At 35.5% G+C, this 19,943-nt stretch overlaps 1 long non-coding RNA gene across 1 annotated transcript in view; it reads right to left on the reverse strand.

The window, feature by feature from the left end:
- Positions 1 to 802: 802 nt before the first annotated feature.
- The window catches only part of LOC129393493 (uncharacterized), a 73,036-nt gene continuing 53,895 nt past the window's right edge, over positions 803 to 19,943 (reverse strand). Inside the window, exon 3 of the long non-coding RNA XR_008620382.1 lies at positions 803 to 1,587. This is a non-coding gene — a long non-coding RNA (uncharacterized LOC129393493). The remainder of the gene's footprint in view (positions 1,588 to 19,943) is intronic.

The following is a 19,943-nucleotide window of genomic DNA, read 5'->3' on the forward strand; positions in this document are numbered from 1 at the left end:
ATGTGATCCGCCCGCCTCCGCCTCCCAAAGTTCTGGGATTACAGGCGTGAGCCACCATGCCCGGCGGCAAATTTACTTCTATAGAAGGGTGTGTCTCGCAGATGGAGCAATGGGGAGAGCACACTGGACAAGGGAGGGGAAGGGATTCTTATCCCTAAAGCAGTTAATCCCTACTGCTGTTTCTTTCCCCTATTGGCTAGGGTTGGACTGCACAGTCTAAGCTAATTCAGATTGGCTATTTCAAAGACGGCAGGGGTACGAGCCAGAGTGGCGGGATGAGTAGTTTCAGTGGGAAGGACGGTTACAGAGCAGGTGACTAAGGATGACTAAGGACAGCGCAGGTGATAGAGGCTAGCAGGGTGTTGTTTACTGAAAGTAAGGGCAAGGAGGCCTAAGAATGAGGAAGTTAAACTTTAAAATGGAGAGCAAAGAACAGGGAAGCTAAACATACTGACACATTAGTTTTCTGAAGAGGAATTCAGAACTGATTGTACTTAACGATTTTACCCCTCTTGAATGTTAAAGGAAGTTAACAGGCTAAAATCTTTGAAGAGGAATTTACTGTATCCTACAGGCCCTAGAGCTTTCTTGGGGATATTTTGGTTTTTAAACAGCTGTCTCTCTTTTTTTGTGGTGAAGACAAAGCCTGGTATCACCTACTCTGCTATCTTGATGATGCCACCATTTAATCTTTTCTTATGTAAATTTAACCATAGATTTAAATATAATCAATAACTTCTGCCAAGCTTTTGTCTTTTCTCATTTTCAGCCACAAGAACTGTAACAAGACAAGAACAACAAAAATTTTCTTGAGATTTTAATTAAGCTTACCTTGAATCTACAGATTGACTTGAGAATGAACAACTTAATGATATTGAGTCTTTCAATCCATAAACACCATAAATCTCTGCATTTATTTATATCACCCTTTCTTTCAGTATTATTTCATAATTTTTAGTGTGCTAGTCTTACACAAAAATTATTAAAATTTGTAAGCCCTTTGTGCTTTTTAATTCAAATTTAAATTATATATACAATTTTGGATTTCAATTTCTATTTGTTTTTTTGCTACAATGTAGAAATTTTATTTATTTATTTATTTATTTATTTGTTTATTTATTTATTTGAGACAGGGTCTCACTCTGTTACCAGGGGACAGCACAGTGGCACAATCACGGTTCACTGCACCCTCAACCTCCTGGGCTCATTGATTCTCCCACCTCAGCCTCAAACAAACTTCACAGTATTTTAAATAAAATCTAGCTCTATACAAAAGTACAATATATCATGAACAAGCAGGACCTAATCTAAAGAATGTAAAGCTAGTTGAACATTTCAGAATAAGTTGCAACAGTTGATTTTGGATGAAACTTGACTGAATTAAGGAATACTCAGGTAGCTGGTAAAGGGTTATTTATTCTCAATGCTTCAATAGGAACGGAACCCATTCCTCTTCTGTTGAAAGAGAATTCCAGGTGGTTTTCATTTTGATTAGAATGCTTGAGCTTCTCCAGGTGTGTCTGTGAGGGTGTTCTTGGAGAAGATGCATGTGAGTCAGTAGACCGAGTGTAACATCCCGCTGGTAGCCTGAATGGAAGAAAAAAGAGAAAGGTGAATTCTTGTTCTTTTTCTTTTTTCTGGAGCCAGGATACCCTCCTTCTTTCGTCCTTGTATGAAAGAATTCTAGGTTCTCTGACCTGTGGACTCTAGGACAACTTGCACCAGTGGCTCCCTGGACTCTCAAGCCTCCAACCTCAGCCTGAGAGTTGCACCATCAGCTTCTTTGGTTCTAAGGCATTAGACTTGGACTGAGCCAAGCTACTATCTTCCCTGATCCTCCACCTTGCAGATGGGCTATCATGGGACTACTCAGACTTCATAATTGAGTGAGACAATTCCCCTAATAAATCCATTCTCATGTGTCTCTCTAAGTACACCTTCTGTCACTTCTGTTACTCTGGAGAACACTAACTAAAACATACATCAATACAATTCGCCACATGAACATATTTTTTAAATTTACCTTGGTAGATGCAGAAATAATATTTGAAAAAATTCAATATTTGTTCATAAGAAAATCTCTCAGTGCACAAGAAAAAGAGGAAACTCCCTTATTCTGATAAAAGACATCAGGAATAAACCTACCAGTAATATATTTAATAGTAAAAGACTGAATGCATTATTCTGAATATCAGAAAGAAAGTTAAGATGTTGGCTCTCACTTCTTCTAGTCAACATTGTACTGGAGATCCTAGCCAAAATATTTAACTATGTGTTTATTTTTGAAATAGATATGGAACTATTTAGGTTTTCTAGTTCTTTCTGAGTGAGTTTAATAGGGTGTGTTTTTCAAGGAATTTTTCTATCATATCCAACTTACCAAATAAGGCAAAAAAAAAAAAAAAAAAAAACTAAAAGCATACAGATTAAAATAAAATAAATACAACTGTCTATATTTGCACACACCACAATTATCTAAATAGTTCCCAAAGATTAAAAGAAATATATGAGTACAAATAACTGTGTTTAGCAAGATCACAGGAAACAAGTCAATTTTAAAAATCAAGCCAGGCAGATGGCTCATGAGATTTTAATTAAGCTTACCTTGAATCTACAGATTAATTTGAGAATGAACAACTTAATGATATTGAATCTTTCAATCCGTAAACACCATAAATCTCTGCATTTATTTATATCACCCTTTCAGTATTATTTCATAATTTTTAGTGTGCTAGTCTCACACATATATTATTAAAATTTGTCCGTAAGCACTTTGTGCTTTTTAATTAAAATTTAAATTATATATAAAATTCTGGATTTCAATTTCTTTTTTTTTTGCTACAATGTAGATATTTTATGTATGTATGTATGTATGTATGTATGTATTTATTTGAGACAGGGTCTCACTCTGTTACCAGGGGAGAGCACAGTGGCACAATCACGGCTCACTGCACCCTCAACCTCCTGGGCTCATTGATTCTCCCACCTCAGCCTCTCAAGTAGATGGGACTACAGGCATATGCCACCACACTCAGCTAATTTTTTGTATTTTTTGCGGAGATGAGGTATTGCCATGTTGCCCAGGCTAGTCTTGAACTCCTGGAATCACGCAATCTGCCTACCTTGGCCTCCCAAAGTGCTGGGATTACAGACATGAGCCATCCCTTTTCTGAGTTTCTTAAGTTGGAAGCTTTATTGCTTTGAGACCATGCTTATTTTATTTTACTGACATAAATTCTTCTCTAAACATTAGTTTTGCTGCATATTACTTTAAATTATTAAATTTCTTTAAACATTAGTTTCACTGCATATTACAGCTTTGAATTTTAATTTAACTAATGTTATCTAATTTATTTATTATATTTTCCTTGATCATGTGTTATTTATAAGAGTATAGTTTAATTTAAAAATAGGGACTTTACATTAAAATTTTTGAAAAAGTAATTCCAAGTTTAATTTATTTAGGTTCAGGTAATACAATTATTATTATTTAATTCTTTTAAATTCTGTGTGATTTGCTTCTTAGTACAGGAATTGTCTATACTGCTGAATGTTCATGAGCACTTGGAAAGAATGTATATTTCTCTATTGCTGGTAGAATATAAATGTCAACTACAACAAGTGGATTAAAAATATCAAATTTGTTATGCACTTTCTGATTTTATTTCTATTTTTATATAAAATATTGAGAGAAGAGTGTTGAAATCTAACTTTTTTCAGTTCAAATAGTTTTGCCATTTTTATTTTAAAGCTATGATTAGATTCATACATTCATATGTTTTTGTTGTTTTGATGAAATAGCTCTTTTATCATCATGTTATGTCTTCTTTTATCACTGGTAACATGCCTCGTCTACTTTGCCTTATAAGAATATAGCCACTAGTGTTTTCATAATATAACTATTTCATTCTTTTGTTTTATTCCTATGTATGTGTTTCCACATAAGTATTTTTTTTCTGTAGGTTTTTCTTTTTTTTGTAAGCAGCAAATAGTTTGGTACTGCATTTATATTCAATCTGATTATCTCTATTGTATAATTTATATGTTTCATTCATTTACATTTAATACAGTTGTTAATATGTTGAAATATCTTGATTTTGTTATATATTTCATCTTTTCTTTGTTGGCTTTCATTTTTTTCTATTCTTCTCCCTATGTTTTAGAAAAATATTTTTTATTATTCTATTGCATCTCCACTATTGGTTCATTTGTCATACCTCATTTATATTTTTATGTGGTTGCCTTAGGATTTACAGTACACATCTTTAAATTATTATATGTTTTCAATATTATTATGCCACTTCACATATAGTATAAGAACCTTACAACCATTTTATTTAATCTTTACCATATTCAGTGTTTTTGTTATTATATATTCTACTGCTTGCTATATTTGTTATAAAACCAATCATCATTGTTAGAATTTTTGCTCTGTACAATTGTCTTTCAAACAGGGAAGAAAGACTTAACTGTGCACTTTATTCATATACCTAGGTTTTTAATACTTCTGATATTCTTCACTTTTGTGTAACCATTTGTTATTATATGCCTTCTTTCTGAAAATCTTTAGTGTTTCCTGTGGTGTAGATGTTCTGGTAATTAATTCTTTGAGATCTTGCTCTTGTCTTAGAAAAAAAAATTTTGGAATGTATCTTTGCTGGGTACAGAATTCTAGGTTGTTAGTTTGTTGTTTTTTTTTTTTTTTTTGCCAGTATTTCAAAGATTTTACTATTGTCTTCTGGGCTACATAGTTTCTGATGAGAAGTTTATTGTAATTCTTATATTTTCCTTTCTGTGTGTATTATTTCTTTTTAATTTGGAAGTGTTCAATGTCTTTCCTTGCCTGTAGTTTCAAGCAGTTTGACTAAAATGTCTCTTGATGTGTATATATATATATATATATGTGTGTGTATATATATATATGTATATATATATATATGAAGCTCAGAGAAAATTATATAAATTTAAGAAGCTCAGATAAAATTATATATACAGGTAATTTTATAAAGTTATGTATAAATAATTTTCTCTGAGCTTCTTAAATTTATGGTTTGCTGTATTTTAGTACTTATGGAAAATTCTCAACTAATGTATCTTTACCTTTGTTTTTGCTTGTTCTTTCTCCACTGCTAAGCCTCTGGTTATATGAATGTTAGACCATTTGATATGTATTTAGCTTTTGAATTTTCTTAATTTTGTTTCTTGCTATTATCTTTTATTGTTACATTTTGGTTTGTGTAGTTTTAGTGGGTCTTCAAGTTCACCATTACTTTCTTACTGGGTTCATTCTGATGATTAGCCTAATAAGACATTTACATCTCTGATATTCTGTTTTTATATTTAAAATGTTTAGTATTTTCATTTTACACTATATTATAGTTTTTATATTTCTGCTGAAATTCTTTATATGTTTGCATGTTGTTCACTTATTCCATTAGATAGTTTCAGTTATTTAAATTAAGTTTCTATGTGGTTATCTCAGCTTCTGAGCGTTCTCTGAGTTTAATTCCATTGACTGCTTTATCTCTTCACAACAGATTTGGTTTCTTTCACCTGAATTTTTGTGAGTCTTGTAACTTTTTACTAATGCTAAATGTTGCGTTAAAAAAAGAAGTAAATATAATTTATACCCAAATAATTTTATAATTTACAACCCAAATTTTTGTCAGGTTGATATTATGGGAAATTGAGTCAATGCAGCCATTAGTTAAATTAGATTTTTGTGTTCTTTAACTTTTAGTGCACTAGAGACAAAAAACTGCTCGTTTGGTGGGCTAATGTTATCTTGTGTTTAGTACGAGACCTGAAATACCTGAATTTTTTTCTTAGGGTTCCTCTTCCACCACCAGATTCTACCAGGTGATTCAAATTTGTACCCTAGAATAGAGCATTCTTCAACCTTATCTCCTCCCTCAGAGAGAGCCTATTCTTGCCTGCTATTTGGTTTGAGATTTATCATTGAGAAAGCTGTGGAAATTTTCTTGATTTTTGCTTCATCCTCTTAGGCAGGTCTTGTTTACCTGTTTTGTGGGCGCAGCCTTTTCAGTTTTTCTGCCCCGTCTCCATAAAAGCCTGATTTTTTCTCATACTATTAGGGTAAGGATATTTTAAAATAGTAAATCTCTTGTCTAACTCCCAAAATGGAGGTCATCTACTTTGTATCAGTGCAGGGTCCTTGGCTTGAGTGGTTTTCTGTCTTTCCCCTAATGTCAAATGGCTTTTGGTTTTATCCCTCCCTAGTGCAGTAGATTTTTGCCTACTACCAGGACTGGCATGGTTTTTTGCTCCTCTTTCAGTTGCTTAAGGCTTTTTTTTTTTTTTTTTTTTTTTTTTCTTGAGGGTGATCTGGGAAGTTTATAGGGTCTTATTCCTTTGTGACATAAAAAGTGTTTCTCTCAGGTCTTCTGCTCTGCCTATGTTCTCTCTTGTGACTACCAGTGGAGGCTCCAAAGAGCTGGTAAGCACATTTGGAATTTTCTTGTGATAGGGACTCCTGGAGATTCACAACTGCCACTCTAGCATCCATTAGGATTTTTTAAACTTATGAATATTTTGCAGTTCTTAAACTTGTTTTATGACAATATCTCTTCCTCCTGAGCTCTGAAAAATGTGACACTTGTCATTCTTAGGTTCTGCCTCTTCTTAGACGAACATGTTACTCTAAGTCAGTTTAGCTGGATTCATCTCTTGCCTCAACTCTAATGGAATCAAGAAAAATTATAACTTTGTCAATGATCTAGATTTTTATTATTATTAGGCCAGAATCAATGTTATTTTAGCTTTGTATATCTTTAAAAAAAGAAGAAAATATAATTTACTTAAGATTTATTTTCTAATTTTTTTCCTGAGCACTGCTAATTAAGGTTTTATCTCTTAATGCTGCTTTATTACTAGTGTCTCTGAAATATACCATGTGTTCTTGTTATATACAAACATTTGAATGCTCTAGGGATTTGCATAGCCTTCATGATAAATAGTAAAGTCTTCCCTACTGACACATTTGTTTTCTTTCATGTCCAATTTTTTGTTTTTAAATTGCATTTTTGTATAAAGACTATGTTAGTTCCTTTTTAGTAAGTATTTCTCTTATAAGGTGAAATATTCCTTGGTCATTCATGTTCTTGGGAAGAATTAGGGCCAATTAGGGCCAATCTAGGTAGAATTCTGTCCATTCTTAACAAAGTTTCTCATGATGGAAGATCGTACTTATATGAGTTACTTTATCCTTTATTTCATCCTAATCCAGCAGAGATCAGCAACTGCTAGGCTATTCACGACTTTCCAATTTTTTTTCCTTCATCTGTTATACCAAATTTAAGAAGTCAATGTGATGTATTACTTAAACTTGCTTTTCCTAATTCTCCATGGAGAAAAAAAACAGGTGCAGTGGAATTTTAAACATCAGCCTGTGCAGCCAGTTCTTACTGTACAAAACATGGGTTGTTGATTTTTTTCCAAGTGTGTATCATGTAATTCTGAGAAGAATGACTGCAAGCCTTTTCTCCTAGCCTATCTCTATGCTTTTTATTTCACTTCCACTGAATTTGAAAGTTCTTTATAATGTGTGTTCTATATAGAATATATTAGTTTTCTATTACTGTGTAACAAGGTACCACAATCTCAGCAACTTAAAAAAAAACATAAATTTATTATCTTACAGTTCTGTAGGTCAGAATCCTAGGCACATCTACAATGAGCTCTTAGCTCAGGTTATCATCAGGATGAAATCAAGGTACCAGCAGAGACTGTTATCTTGTCTAAGATTCAGGGTCCTCCCAAGCTTACTGGTTGTTGGCAGAATTGAGTTCCCTGCAATTGTAAGACAGGTCCTCATTTTGTAGGATCTATACATTATCCCTGCCATGTTTCCTTTTCCAAAACATGGTAGTTTTTTTTCATTTTGGATTCTAGGAGAAGAATGTCTCTGATGTTTTACCTTTTTATAAAAGCTCATCAAGTTGGGTCAAGCCCATTCAGGAAAATTTCCCTTTTGTTAAAGTCAACTGATTAGTAACCTAATCACGGACGTGATGCTGTATCATATTCTCATAAGAGAATTAAACAGGGTATATATACAGGCAAGAATTTTGGTGAATGTCACAAAAGTTGGCCTGAACCATAGATATTACCCTGTACTATAGAAGATAAAACTTAAGTTTTATTTTCTCATTGATCAGTTTATTTGGTATAATTTCTGAGTAAAGAAGAAGATAGCCTTTATTTTAAAACCAGAAATAATAAATACCTTTCAAACACGATGTTTATGAAGAATGTTTCTGTAAAGTTTATATATAATTGGAGAAAAAATGATAATAAACAGCCAGATTTTTGAAAAGAAATAGGTAGAAAATTTAAGGAAGATTTAGAAGAATATGCTAAAAACCTCAGATGTGAAAGAACTTGGCATATTTAAGCAGGGTCCAGAATTAAATTAGGAAGCCAGTCACTTGCCATTGTTAGGGGAGAGCTTTCCAAAGACACTAAGTAAGCCTATGATAGGAAGAAGCTTAGAAGGTTCAATGAATGCATATAAGATGGATATTATTGGATCAGAGCTTGCTAGAAGAAAGGGGAGTGGCTGGGAAAAAATTACAGTGGACTATATTGAAATAACCTCTGTATTAGGGTTCTCTAGGGAAACAGAACCAGTAGAAGATTAGATAGATGACAGGACATTTATTAAGGGAATTGGTTCATATGATTATGGAGGCTGAGAGGTCCGATGCTATGCCATCTGCAAGCTGAAGAGTGAGGGAATCTGGTGGCATGGCTCAGTCCAAGTCTGAAGGCTTGAGAAAAGAGCAGCCAATGGTGTAGCTCTCAGTCTGAGGCCAAAGGCTTGAGAACCTGGGCTGCTGGTGCAAGTCCTAAAGTCCAAAGGCAGGAAAACCTGGAGTTCTGGTGTCCAAGGGCAGGAGAAGATGGATGTCCCAGCTCCAGAAGAGATAGGCAAAGAAAGCAAGTCAGGAAGAAAGAATTTGCCTCCTCTGTTTTTTCATTTTTACATGTGCCCTCAGCTGATTGGATGGAGCCCATCTATACTGATGGGGGCAGATATTCCTTACTCATTCTATTGATTCAAATACCAATCTCTTCCATAAACAACCTCATAGACAATTCCAGAAATAATGCTTTACAAGCTATCTAGGTATCTCTTAATCCAGTCAAGTTGACACGTAAAATTAACCATCACAACTTCATGAAGGATAATGTAACTATCGATAGGAATTTTGAATTTGATCTAAAGGTAATGGTACACAATAAAAAAGTTTAAACTGGTAGAAAGATCATGATCAAATTAATGTGTTAAGATTATTTGGCTGATCCATGGAAAATGGATTGATTAGGAAAAGGCAAAGGTGAAGACTATTAGGAGACGACTACAGGAGGCTATTTCACAGTCTGAGAGAAAGAAAAATTATGATAATTAGAACTAAGGTAGAAATTGAGTGATGTAGATAAATTTGATGTATGATTAAACTCTTTAGTTTTCTCTATTTTTAAACTGAGTATTTATTTTTTAATTCTTATTTATTGATCAGCTGCTTTTGTATATTTTTATATATATATACAAAATGTTATTGTAGCTATTTTTGTCTGTTTGCTATTTGGCTTCATATTTTGTTCATGGTATTTTTTAATAATGTCAAATCAATGCTTCTTTTTTTGGTGTTAATTTTTTATTGTTTAGAAACTGTACCACCACCTGTGCAATCTGTGATGTAAATTAAGATATGTCAAAGTACTTAAAGATACTTTTATATGATTATATAATATATGACATAATTTACTCTGTATCTAAGTGAAATATAAACAAATAATTATGCTCTAGTATTCTGCTGTCATGTGGGTATTTCAGTATAAAAAAAAGAAACTTTTGTTTTTCATCCTGGGCTTTTGACTAATACAAAAATCTCACTTGACCGTTTTGGGTTTTCTTTCCTTTCCTTTTGTTCATAAGAATAAAAGTTAAAATAGGGAGGATTAATTTTACTGAACTATGTACAACATACACACAGCCTCTTTGATTTTAAAATACGTGTGTTTTGAAAACGTGAACTTTATTGATTAACACTAGATAACAAAATAAAGAAAAATCTCAGTTTATATTACATGGGTGTTTCTGGTATCTTGGGACTCACAAATTAAAGGTTACTATGATCTTCAGCATGGTGACCTTTAGAAAGAACTGAAAAGACTCATCTTTTCATTTAGGGCTTCACTTTGCAAATCCTTAAAGAATGGCCTAAGGTCAGGCTGAGAATCCTCAGCCCAGGAAGGAGGCAAATATATTTCCAATATTAACTGCAGTATTCTTTAAAAATGACAAAATAAGTCTAGGTATTATGAAAGTGACAAATGTGCCTGGATATTTTTCTCTTTTGAAAATTATTAACTTCAGATACTAACATCTGTGGCCATTATAACTAAAAAGATGCTCCTCTCTTTGAGTTCTTTCTTTGAGTTCATTGATAAGAAGACCTTAGTTCTCCTTTAATTGGAGATTATTGAAAGAAACATTTCCAATATCTCTTTCCCACCTCCACTTCAGTCGTCTTCCCAAGGAAATAGCAACTAATCTATTGATAGAAAGCTTTCCATCCTTCAGAACATTGCATGTACTAGGCATAGTTATGAGCCTGTCTTATAACTATGATCTGTATCAATAACAGGATAAAAGGAATAGTTATCTCTCACATTTATGGAGACGCTGCTTGTTGAAATGACCTCGGGAAAGATTCTGCTGTAGAGTAGAGAGAGAGAAAAGTGCTCAATAGTTTTTATTTGTCCCTCCAGGTTAATTTTTGACCCTTCCCTGTCCTGCTCACTGTCCAAATCACATCATGATTCTTATATTCTCTAATTAGCTCACTTGGGTTTGGTGATAGGATGTTAAAAGAGTGGGGAGAATGAAGTCAGAAATTTATTGTCCTAGTCCCCTCTCTACTAGGTTGTATCCCTATCCTTACACCGAAGTGTACTGTTTCTCTCAAAGTTGCTTAACTTCTGTGACTGTGTTCCTCTGGGTTTTAACAAGTTTCCCTCCTTTTGTCCCTTTGGACATGGGCTGGTAACACAAGATGCTACTGAGCCTAGGGATACTCTCTTCCTTTATATAATACCCTTCAACCTACATCTTACACATCTCTGCTAATAAGTAGTCTTTAAAAAATGAAATCTCCTTTAGTTATGTTTTGAGAATGCCACCTCACGCAGGATGGCTGTTATTCCATACAGCTTCTTAGAAGGAAAAATAGGTGTTTGAAGCAGCATTGAGATTCTCTTTAGCTTACCAACATGGGGAGTTTGGATTGTGTTTGATGACAAGAACGAGCCTATTGCTATGTTTAATTTAAGAACAATATTTGCAATGAGGCCTCACCCTCCGGAGGCTGTCATTAAGTTGTAAAGAAAGAGGGAAATGCCTTATAACTTGAGGTTCTATTTCCCACCTTTTTCCTTTGCTAATAAGCTCTGCTTATCAAAGCAGGACTAAATGGATAATTTAGGACTAAAAGCCAGAAATGTAAGATTGGATACAAGGCTATACGTGGTAAGAAAACTACTATCTCCTTAATAAAATACAATTCAGATCCTCTCTATCGGTAAAATAAGAAAACTCTCCATATTAATGAGAAAGCCTGGACCTTAATCTCCTCACTCTGTTTCCCTAATGACTGGTTTCACCTTCTCATTGCCCTGGGTTTGGGGCAAAGGATGGCTCTTCTGGTTAGATCCAAGTTCATACTCTTTCTCCCTATTGCTAACGTGCATCTGAGACTAGGCTAGTTTAATTAAGTTCTAGGCAGTTTAAATTTCTAGGAAATTAAAAATATAGCATGTAACTATGTAAATATGACACAAAACATTTATCTCATCTTAGTTTGGGGAAACTTACAGGCATATTTCTTGACTAATTATCAATATGTCTACACTTAGAAGATACTTTATTTTATGATGACTCTCAAGGATATCTAGAAATTTTAAAATTGATACACTGGAAATTTACTCTCGGAAATATTAAGGCATTTCTTATCCCTGGTTTAAGGTCTGTCTTCTGTCCAAATTAGAATCTCAAAAATAGGAACCTCTTTCCAGCTTAATTCTGAGGCCATTCCATTCATCACACTCCAAGCAAACTTTTCTGAAACACACCAAGCATTCTATCACCATGAGAACTTTATCCTTACTATTTCCTCAGCCCAGACCTTTTTGTTAGAAAAGTTGTCTTTGTGACTAACTCCACTTCAAAATATCATTGATCAACTTTTGCATAATCTAATCTAGAAAACCTCTCCTGAGAAAACCTCTCCTTCTGTAAATGAACATTCCATTTTACTTGTTCTTGCGTCCCTTCCTCCGCTATTCTTTGCTTCATATCACTTTCTCCATATTGTTGATTGGTTGATTAATTATTTGTCTTCTCCACTAAAATGTATTTCTCCACAAGACAGAGACTCATTTGTATTCTAAAACTAGAGTCTGGTACACAATATATCTTTAATACATATTTGTAAAATGTAGGAGTAATCCAAAGTTGAGATACAGGCTGTCATTAGAAAAATGGTAATTTTACAATGATATTAAAGACTGAGAAGTAGCAGGTTAGGTGTATTAATCAGAGTTCTCCAGAGAAACGGAATCAATGTTATGCATGTGTGTGTGGATGTGGATGTGTATTGGCTCACATGATTGTAGAGGCTTGGAAAGTCTAAAATCTCATGGGGTTGGGTGGCAGGCTGAAGATTCAGGGAATAGTTGCAGTTCCAGTTCAAAGACGGTCTGCTGGAAGAATTCCTTCTTACTTGGGGAAGGTCAGTCTTTGTTCTATTAAGGGCTTCAGGTGACTGGATGGGACCTCACCCACATCATGGAGGGTAATCTGTTTTACTCAAAGTCCACTGAATGAAATGTTAATCTCAGCCAAAACACACTTTAATAGGAATGTTCAGAATAATGTTTGACCAAATATCTGGGCATGGTGGCCCAGACAAGTTGTCATGTAAGATTTACCACCTCAGTAGGCTTGAGGCAATAGCCATGATTATAGCTGAGGCAGATCCAAGAATATGAAATCAAATTAGCTTTTAACACAGGCTTGGCAAAGCAAAAGTAGTAGGCAAATGTAGTCTTCATAAGCTAAGCTGTAATAACAAAGGTACTCTTAAAATATAGTGACTGAAATAAAATGAGAGTGTGTCACTCTTTCCCATAACATTTCAGAAAGGGTAAGCAGATTCTGCTCTAAAAGTTCATTCAGGAACCTAAGCTGGCAGGTTGAGTTTGGCACTACTCAAGCTCTGTTGCAATATGCAGTTTCTATTTCTGTACTTAAGGTTGCTTCTCTGATTCTACTCATCACAATGTGATATGGTTTGGCTCTGTGACCCCACCTAAATCTCATCTTGAATTATAATCCTCATGGAGGGAGGTGATTGGATCATGGGGGTGGTTTTCCTCATGCTGTTTTCTTGATGTGAGTGAGTTCTCGTGAGATCTGATGGCTTTATAACTGTTTGACAGTTCCTGCTTCACATGCTGTCTCTCCTTCCACCTTGCGATGAAGGTATTTGCCTCTCCACCTTCTGCCATGATTGTAAGTTTCCTGAGGCCTCCCCAGCCACTAGGAACTGTGAGTTAATTAAACCTCCTTTGTTTATGAATTACCCAGTCTCAAGTAGTATCTTTATAGCAGTGTGATGGCAGATTAATACACAATAATAAAAGGAAGTTCACTAATGTCATGTTAATTTTTCCAGCCCACGGGAAGGGAGTAGAAGAAAATCTAGGACAGTAAGCTTTATCTTTAAAATAAATGACCTGGAAATTGAACGCATCACTTCCTTTCATATCCTTTTTTCCTGAACTTAGTCACTTGACACCTAGCTTGATGGGAGTCTGGGAAATATAGTCTCTAGATGAGTAGATATATGCTCACCTAACACTAAGTGGGGACAAATAATTACTAAGAGGATGAGTGGGAGGAAAATGCATCCTGAAGGATGGTTGGCAGTTTCCACTTTCTGTTCCTTTTGGTCATAAAGCTGCCTTGCTCACTCTTTTCCCATGAAATCACACTCACCAAGGGAGAGAAGTACATGATAAATGCAAAAACAACTTTCCATTTGAGAAACGGAAAAATGGAAGACATGACAGTTACAAGGTGTTATCAATGATGAAATCCTTCAGAACAAGAATTACAAAAATCCACTTTTACAGTGAAATAAATTTCTTTATCAGGCACTAGTTTTGGTTTTTGGAAAGAGATGATTTTGACCATTGTTTTCTGTGACTTCTGATTCAGTCCTTTAGGAAGTTCTTCCTCATTCTGTGGCCATATTGGGCATTACAGAACTCTCCAGCTTTTGCAGCCCACTTGTTGCTGGTAGAGGCCTAAAAGTTCAAGAATAAATTTAAAGCTCAATCACATGGTTTGGAAATATTGAATGGATGTTTCTTTTATATACATACATACATACATACATATATATATATATATATATATATATGTTTCTTGCTTGCTTGCTTGCTTTTTTTTGACAGAGTCTTGCTCTGTTGCCCAGGCTGGAGTGCAATGGTACAATTTCAGCTCACTGCAACCTCTGCCTCCTGGGTTCAAACAATTTTCCTGCCTCAGCCTCCTGAGTAGCTGGGACTACAGGCACGCACCACCATGCCCAGCTAATTTCTGTATTTTTACTAGAGACCGAGTTTCACCATGTTGACCAGGCTGGTCTCAAACTCCTGACCTGAGGTGATCCTCCCACCTCGGCCTCCCAAAGTGCTGGGATAACAGATGTGAGCCACCGTGCTCAACTGACAATAAACTTTTTTAAAAAACATACTTGCCTTCATATGAATTTAGTTCCAATAATTTTCATGTGCCACTAACCTTACCGCAGTTAATATTTGGACATAATTATCTAAGCCTGTATTAAATACTGAATTCTGTTCTAGGATCCTTTTCTTTCTTCCTTGCTTTAATGGTTAAAGATCTGTGGGCTCCCAAGCATCTTCAGCAGGGAGAAACCAGCCTGGAAGGGTGGAGGGGAGTGTGGAACTGAACCTCCGTGGGAGTCTTGAGTTTTCCAGGCCCTCTCTCCGTGAAGGAGGCAATGCCTGTGGGTGTCGCCGTTGCTGTGACAGTCTCACACAGGCAGGCGTGTGGCTCTCGTTCATTTCCACGTGGAAGACCAGAGCGAGACCCCAGAGAAAAGATACATCCCCGGCCTGATCTTTACCAGTAGGCTAGCTCCCATTTCTCTGCTTGAGAAGTCATCATGAGAGATGCTGACAAATGTCTGGAGCATTATTTTCTACTGTGTGAGTTACGTAAGCAGATGACTTTCCCAAACCTGCCTACTATTACTGGACTATCCAACTGAGGCTAAAGACAGATAAAAATCTTCCTTATAGAATTCTAGTCTGTTCAATTTCTGGTATGCAAATTTGTCAGTTTTTGGCTGGGCGCTTTCTTATAACACCTTGCCAAATGCATTAAGGAAAATTCAAAACACTGCAACTTTCTGTTTTTATCTTTAAGCCCCAGAGTTACACGTGATCTACTTTCTTAGTTATTGCAGGTGACAGTTGAAAATATTTGGACATGACATCACAAGGCTCATAGCTTTCAAGTCTGCAATATCTGTTTTCTTAGTGTCCCCTGAGCTAATGCCTTATATTTTAGGTTGTTTATAATGGAAGTGTATTTTCATTTCCTACTTTGGTATTAGTTATTGGGTAGGCTAAATATTGTAGCAACATGACTCCAAAATACTATGGCTTAAATAAATCAGATATTTTATCTCTCTAAAAGTAGTCCACAGTGGGTGGATGGGATCTGGTTTAGAAGGTCATCTAGGAACCTGGTTTTTCAGGATGACTCTCTATCCTCAACATTTGATTTTCATCTCTCATTTTAAGCTCTAGTATTTCTTGTTTGCTTGGATAAGGTAATTCCCTAGAAGCTCTTCTGAATTCAACCATCCTTTAATCATTCAACAGTCCTTTAATATGCGCTGAGACTACACAAATTGATCAGAGTATAAACAGCACCTTTCTTTCAAGAGTTGACATTTCACTGAAGAAACACATCAGATTAAAAACCCATATCTTGAAAACTTAAAAACAGTTTTTCCCCAAAATAATCTTTTTCTTTCCCTTCAACATGACCAAGCACCTATCTCCTTTCTTTGTGCAATTGCCTCTCTATGTATCCTACAACCTACAAAAAATTATCAACTGAGTTAATGTGAACCTGCAAGTTACAGTTCTTTCGCTACTTTTACTTACTAATTTCCTTGTTTCATATGAGCTATTCTGATGACCTTTTCCAAAGAAAATGCTCCAAGTTGTTGTGGGATTCAGTGTGAAGACAGGAGCTCTGTCAGCGATGACACATGACAAAGGAAGCAAGCAATTTCTACTGAAAACCAAATCATGATTGAGTTTGTTTTCTGTGGCTCCCTCTCTCCCCATGGGACCAATATATCACTTAGAAAATAGTGTCAAAATTACATTCAAATTACTTTAGAGCCACAAACACACCAGAGCAGCATTTATCCTATCACGTAGACGATTTTCAGTTCCTTCTAATTTTCCATTGACCAGAATTTTCATTCTCCATCACCTTGCAAAGGAACAAATTGCTTCCTGCTATACATTTTATAGAATCTGTGATTACTGTTTATTACATGTTCTATATAATGTGAAAACTAAAGACACGTGTGTGTGTGTGTGTGTGCGTGTGTATGCCTGAGAAGGTTCACAAATGCATAGAAAGTTTGTGACGCAGGTAAAACAGTGTTTAGAGGGAAATTTATAGCACTAAATGCCCACCAGAGAAAGCAGGAAACATCTAAAATCGACACCCTAACATCACAATTAAATGGAGAAGCAAGAGCAAACAAATTCAAAAGCCAGCAGAAGGCAAGAAATAACTAAGATCAGAGCAGAACTGAAGGAGACAGAGACACAAAAACACCTTCAAAAAAATCAATGAGTCCAGGAGCTGGTTTTTTGAAAAGATTAACAAAACAGACCACTAGCCAGACTAACAAACAAGAAAAGATAGGAGAATCAAATAGACACAATAAAAAATAATAAAGGGGATATCACCGCTGATCCCACAGAAATACAAACTTCCATCAGAGAATACTATAAACACCTCTATGCAAATAAACTAGAAAATCTGGAAGAGATGGATAAATTCGTGGACACATACACCCTCCCAAGACTAAACCAGGAAGAAGTTGAATCCCTGAATAGACCAAAAACAAGTTCTGAAATTAAGGCAGTAATTAATAGCCTATCAACCAAAAAAAGTCCATGACCAGATGGATTCACACCCGAATTCTACCAGAGGTACAAAGAGGAGCTGGTACCATTCCTTCTGAAACTATTCCAAACAATAGAAAAAGAGGGAATCCTCCCTAACTCATTTTATGAGGTCAGCATCATCCTGAAACCAAAACCTGGCAGAGATACAATGAAAAAGAAAATTTCAGGCCAGTATTCCTGATGAACATCAATGTTAAAATCCTCAATAAAATACTGGCAAACCGAACCCAGCAGCACTGCCACAATCAAGTCGGCTTCATCCCTGGGGTGCAAGGCTGGTTCAGCATATACAAATCAATAAACATAATCCATCACATAAACAGAACCAATGACAAAAACCACATGGTTATTTCAATAGATGCAGAAAAGGCTTCGATAAAATTCAACACCCCTTCATGCTAAAAACTCTCAATAAACTAGGTATCGATGGGATGTATCTCAAAATAATAAGAGCTGTTTATGACAAACCCACAGCCAATATCATACTGAATGGGCAAAAACTGGAAGCATTCCCTTTGAAAACTGGGACAAGACAAGGATGGCCTCGCTCACCCCTCCTATTCAACATAGTATTGGAATTTCTGGCCAGGGCAATCAGGCAAGAGAAAGAAATAACAGATATTCAAATAGGAAGAGAGGAAGTCAAATTTTTCCTTTTTGCAGATGACATGATTGTGTATTTAGAAAACCCCATCATATCAGCCCAAAGTCTCCTTAAGCTGATAAGCAACTTCAGTAAAGTCTCGGGATACAAAATCAATGTGCAAAAATCACAAGCATTCATATACACCGGTAATAGACAAACAGAGAACCAAATCATGAGTGAACTCCCATTCACAATTGCTACAAAGAGAATAAAATACCTAGGAATACAGCTTACAAGGGATGTGAAGGACCTCTTCAAGGAGCAATACAAACCACTGCTGAAGGAAATAAGAGAGTACACAAATAAATGGAAAAACATTCCATGCTCATGGATAGGAAGAATCAATATTGTGAAAATGGCCATACCGCTCAAAGTAATTTACAGATTCAATGCTGTCCCCATCAAGCTACCATTGACTTTCTTCACAGAATTAGAAAAATACTACTTTAAATTTCATATGGAACCAAAAAGAGCCCATATAACCAAAACAATCTTAAACAAAAAGAACAAAGCTGGAGGCATCACACTACTTGACTTCAAACTCTACTACAAGGCTACAGTAACCAAACAGCATGGAACTGGTACCAAAACAGATATATAGAGCAATGGAACAGAAAAGAGGCCTCAGAAATAATGCCACACATCTACAATCATCTGATCTTTGACAAACCTTACAAAAACAAGCAATGGAGAAGGAAGTCCCTATTTAATAAATGGTGTTAGGAAAACTGGCTAGCCATATGCAGAAAACTGAAACTGGACCCCTTCCTTACACCTTATACAAAAATTAATTCAAGATGGATTAAAGACTTAAATGTAAGACCTAAAACCATATAAACCCTAGAAGAAAACATAGGTAATGCCATTCAGGACATAGGCATGGGCAAAATTTCATGACTAAAACATCAAAAGCAATGGCAAAGGAAAAAAAAAGAGCCAAAATAGACAAACAGGATCTAATTTAACTAAAGAGCTTCTGCATCCCAAAAGAAACTATCATCAGAGTGAACAGGCAACCAACAGAATGGGAGAAAATTTTTGCAATCTATCCATCTGACAAAGGGCTAATATCCAGAATCTACAAAGAACTTAAACAAATTTACAAGAAAGAAAACAGACAACCCGATCAAAAAATGGGTAAAGGATATGAACAGACACGTCTCAAAAGAAGACATTTATGCAGCCAAGAAACATATGAAAAAAGCTCATCATCACTGGTCATTAGAGAAATGCAAATCAAAACCACAATGAGATATCATCTCATGCTAGTTAGAATGGCAATCATTAAAAAGTCAAGAAACAACAGATGATGGAGAGGATGTTGAGAAATAGGAACACTTGCACTGTTGGTGGGAGTGTAAATTAGTTCAACCATTGTGGCAGATAGTGTGGCGATTCCTCAAGGATCTAGAATTTAAAATATCATTTGACCCTGCAATCCCATTACTGGATTTATACCCAAAGGATTATAAATAATTCTACTATAAGGACACATGCACATGTAAGTTTATTGCAGCACTGTTCACAATAGCAAAGACTTGGAAACAACCCAAATCAATGATAGACTAAATAAAGAAAATGTGGCACATATACACCATAGAATACAATGCAGCCCTAAAAAAGGATGAGTTCACATCCTCTGCAGGGACATGGATAAAGCTGGAAACCATCATTCTCAGCAAACTAACACAGGAACAGAAAACCAAACACTGCATGTTCTCACAATGAGAACACATGGACACAGAGAGGGGAACATCACACACTGGGGTCTGTCAGGGGGTGGGGGGATGGGGAGGGATAGCATTAGGAGAAATACCTAATGTAGATGACGGATGGATGGGTGCAGCAAACGACCATGGCACGTGTATACCTATGTAACAAACCTGAACATTCTGCACATGTATCCCAGAACTTAAAGTATAATAAAAAAAAGAAAAGAAAAACACTATAAATATTA

Source organism: Pan paniscus, chromosome 10 (assembly GCF_029289425.2).
Source record: "Pan paniscus chromosome 10, NHGRI_mPanPan1-v2.0_pri, whole genome shotgun sequence".
In the NCBI taxonomy this organism is placed as follows: domain Eukaryota; kingdom Metazoa; phylum Chordata; class Mammalia; order Primates; family Hominidae; genus Pan; species Pan paniscus.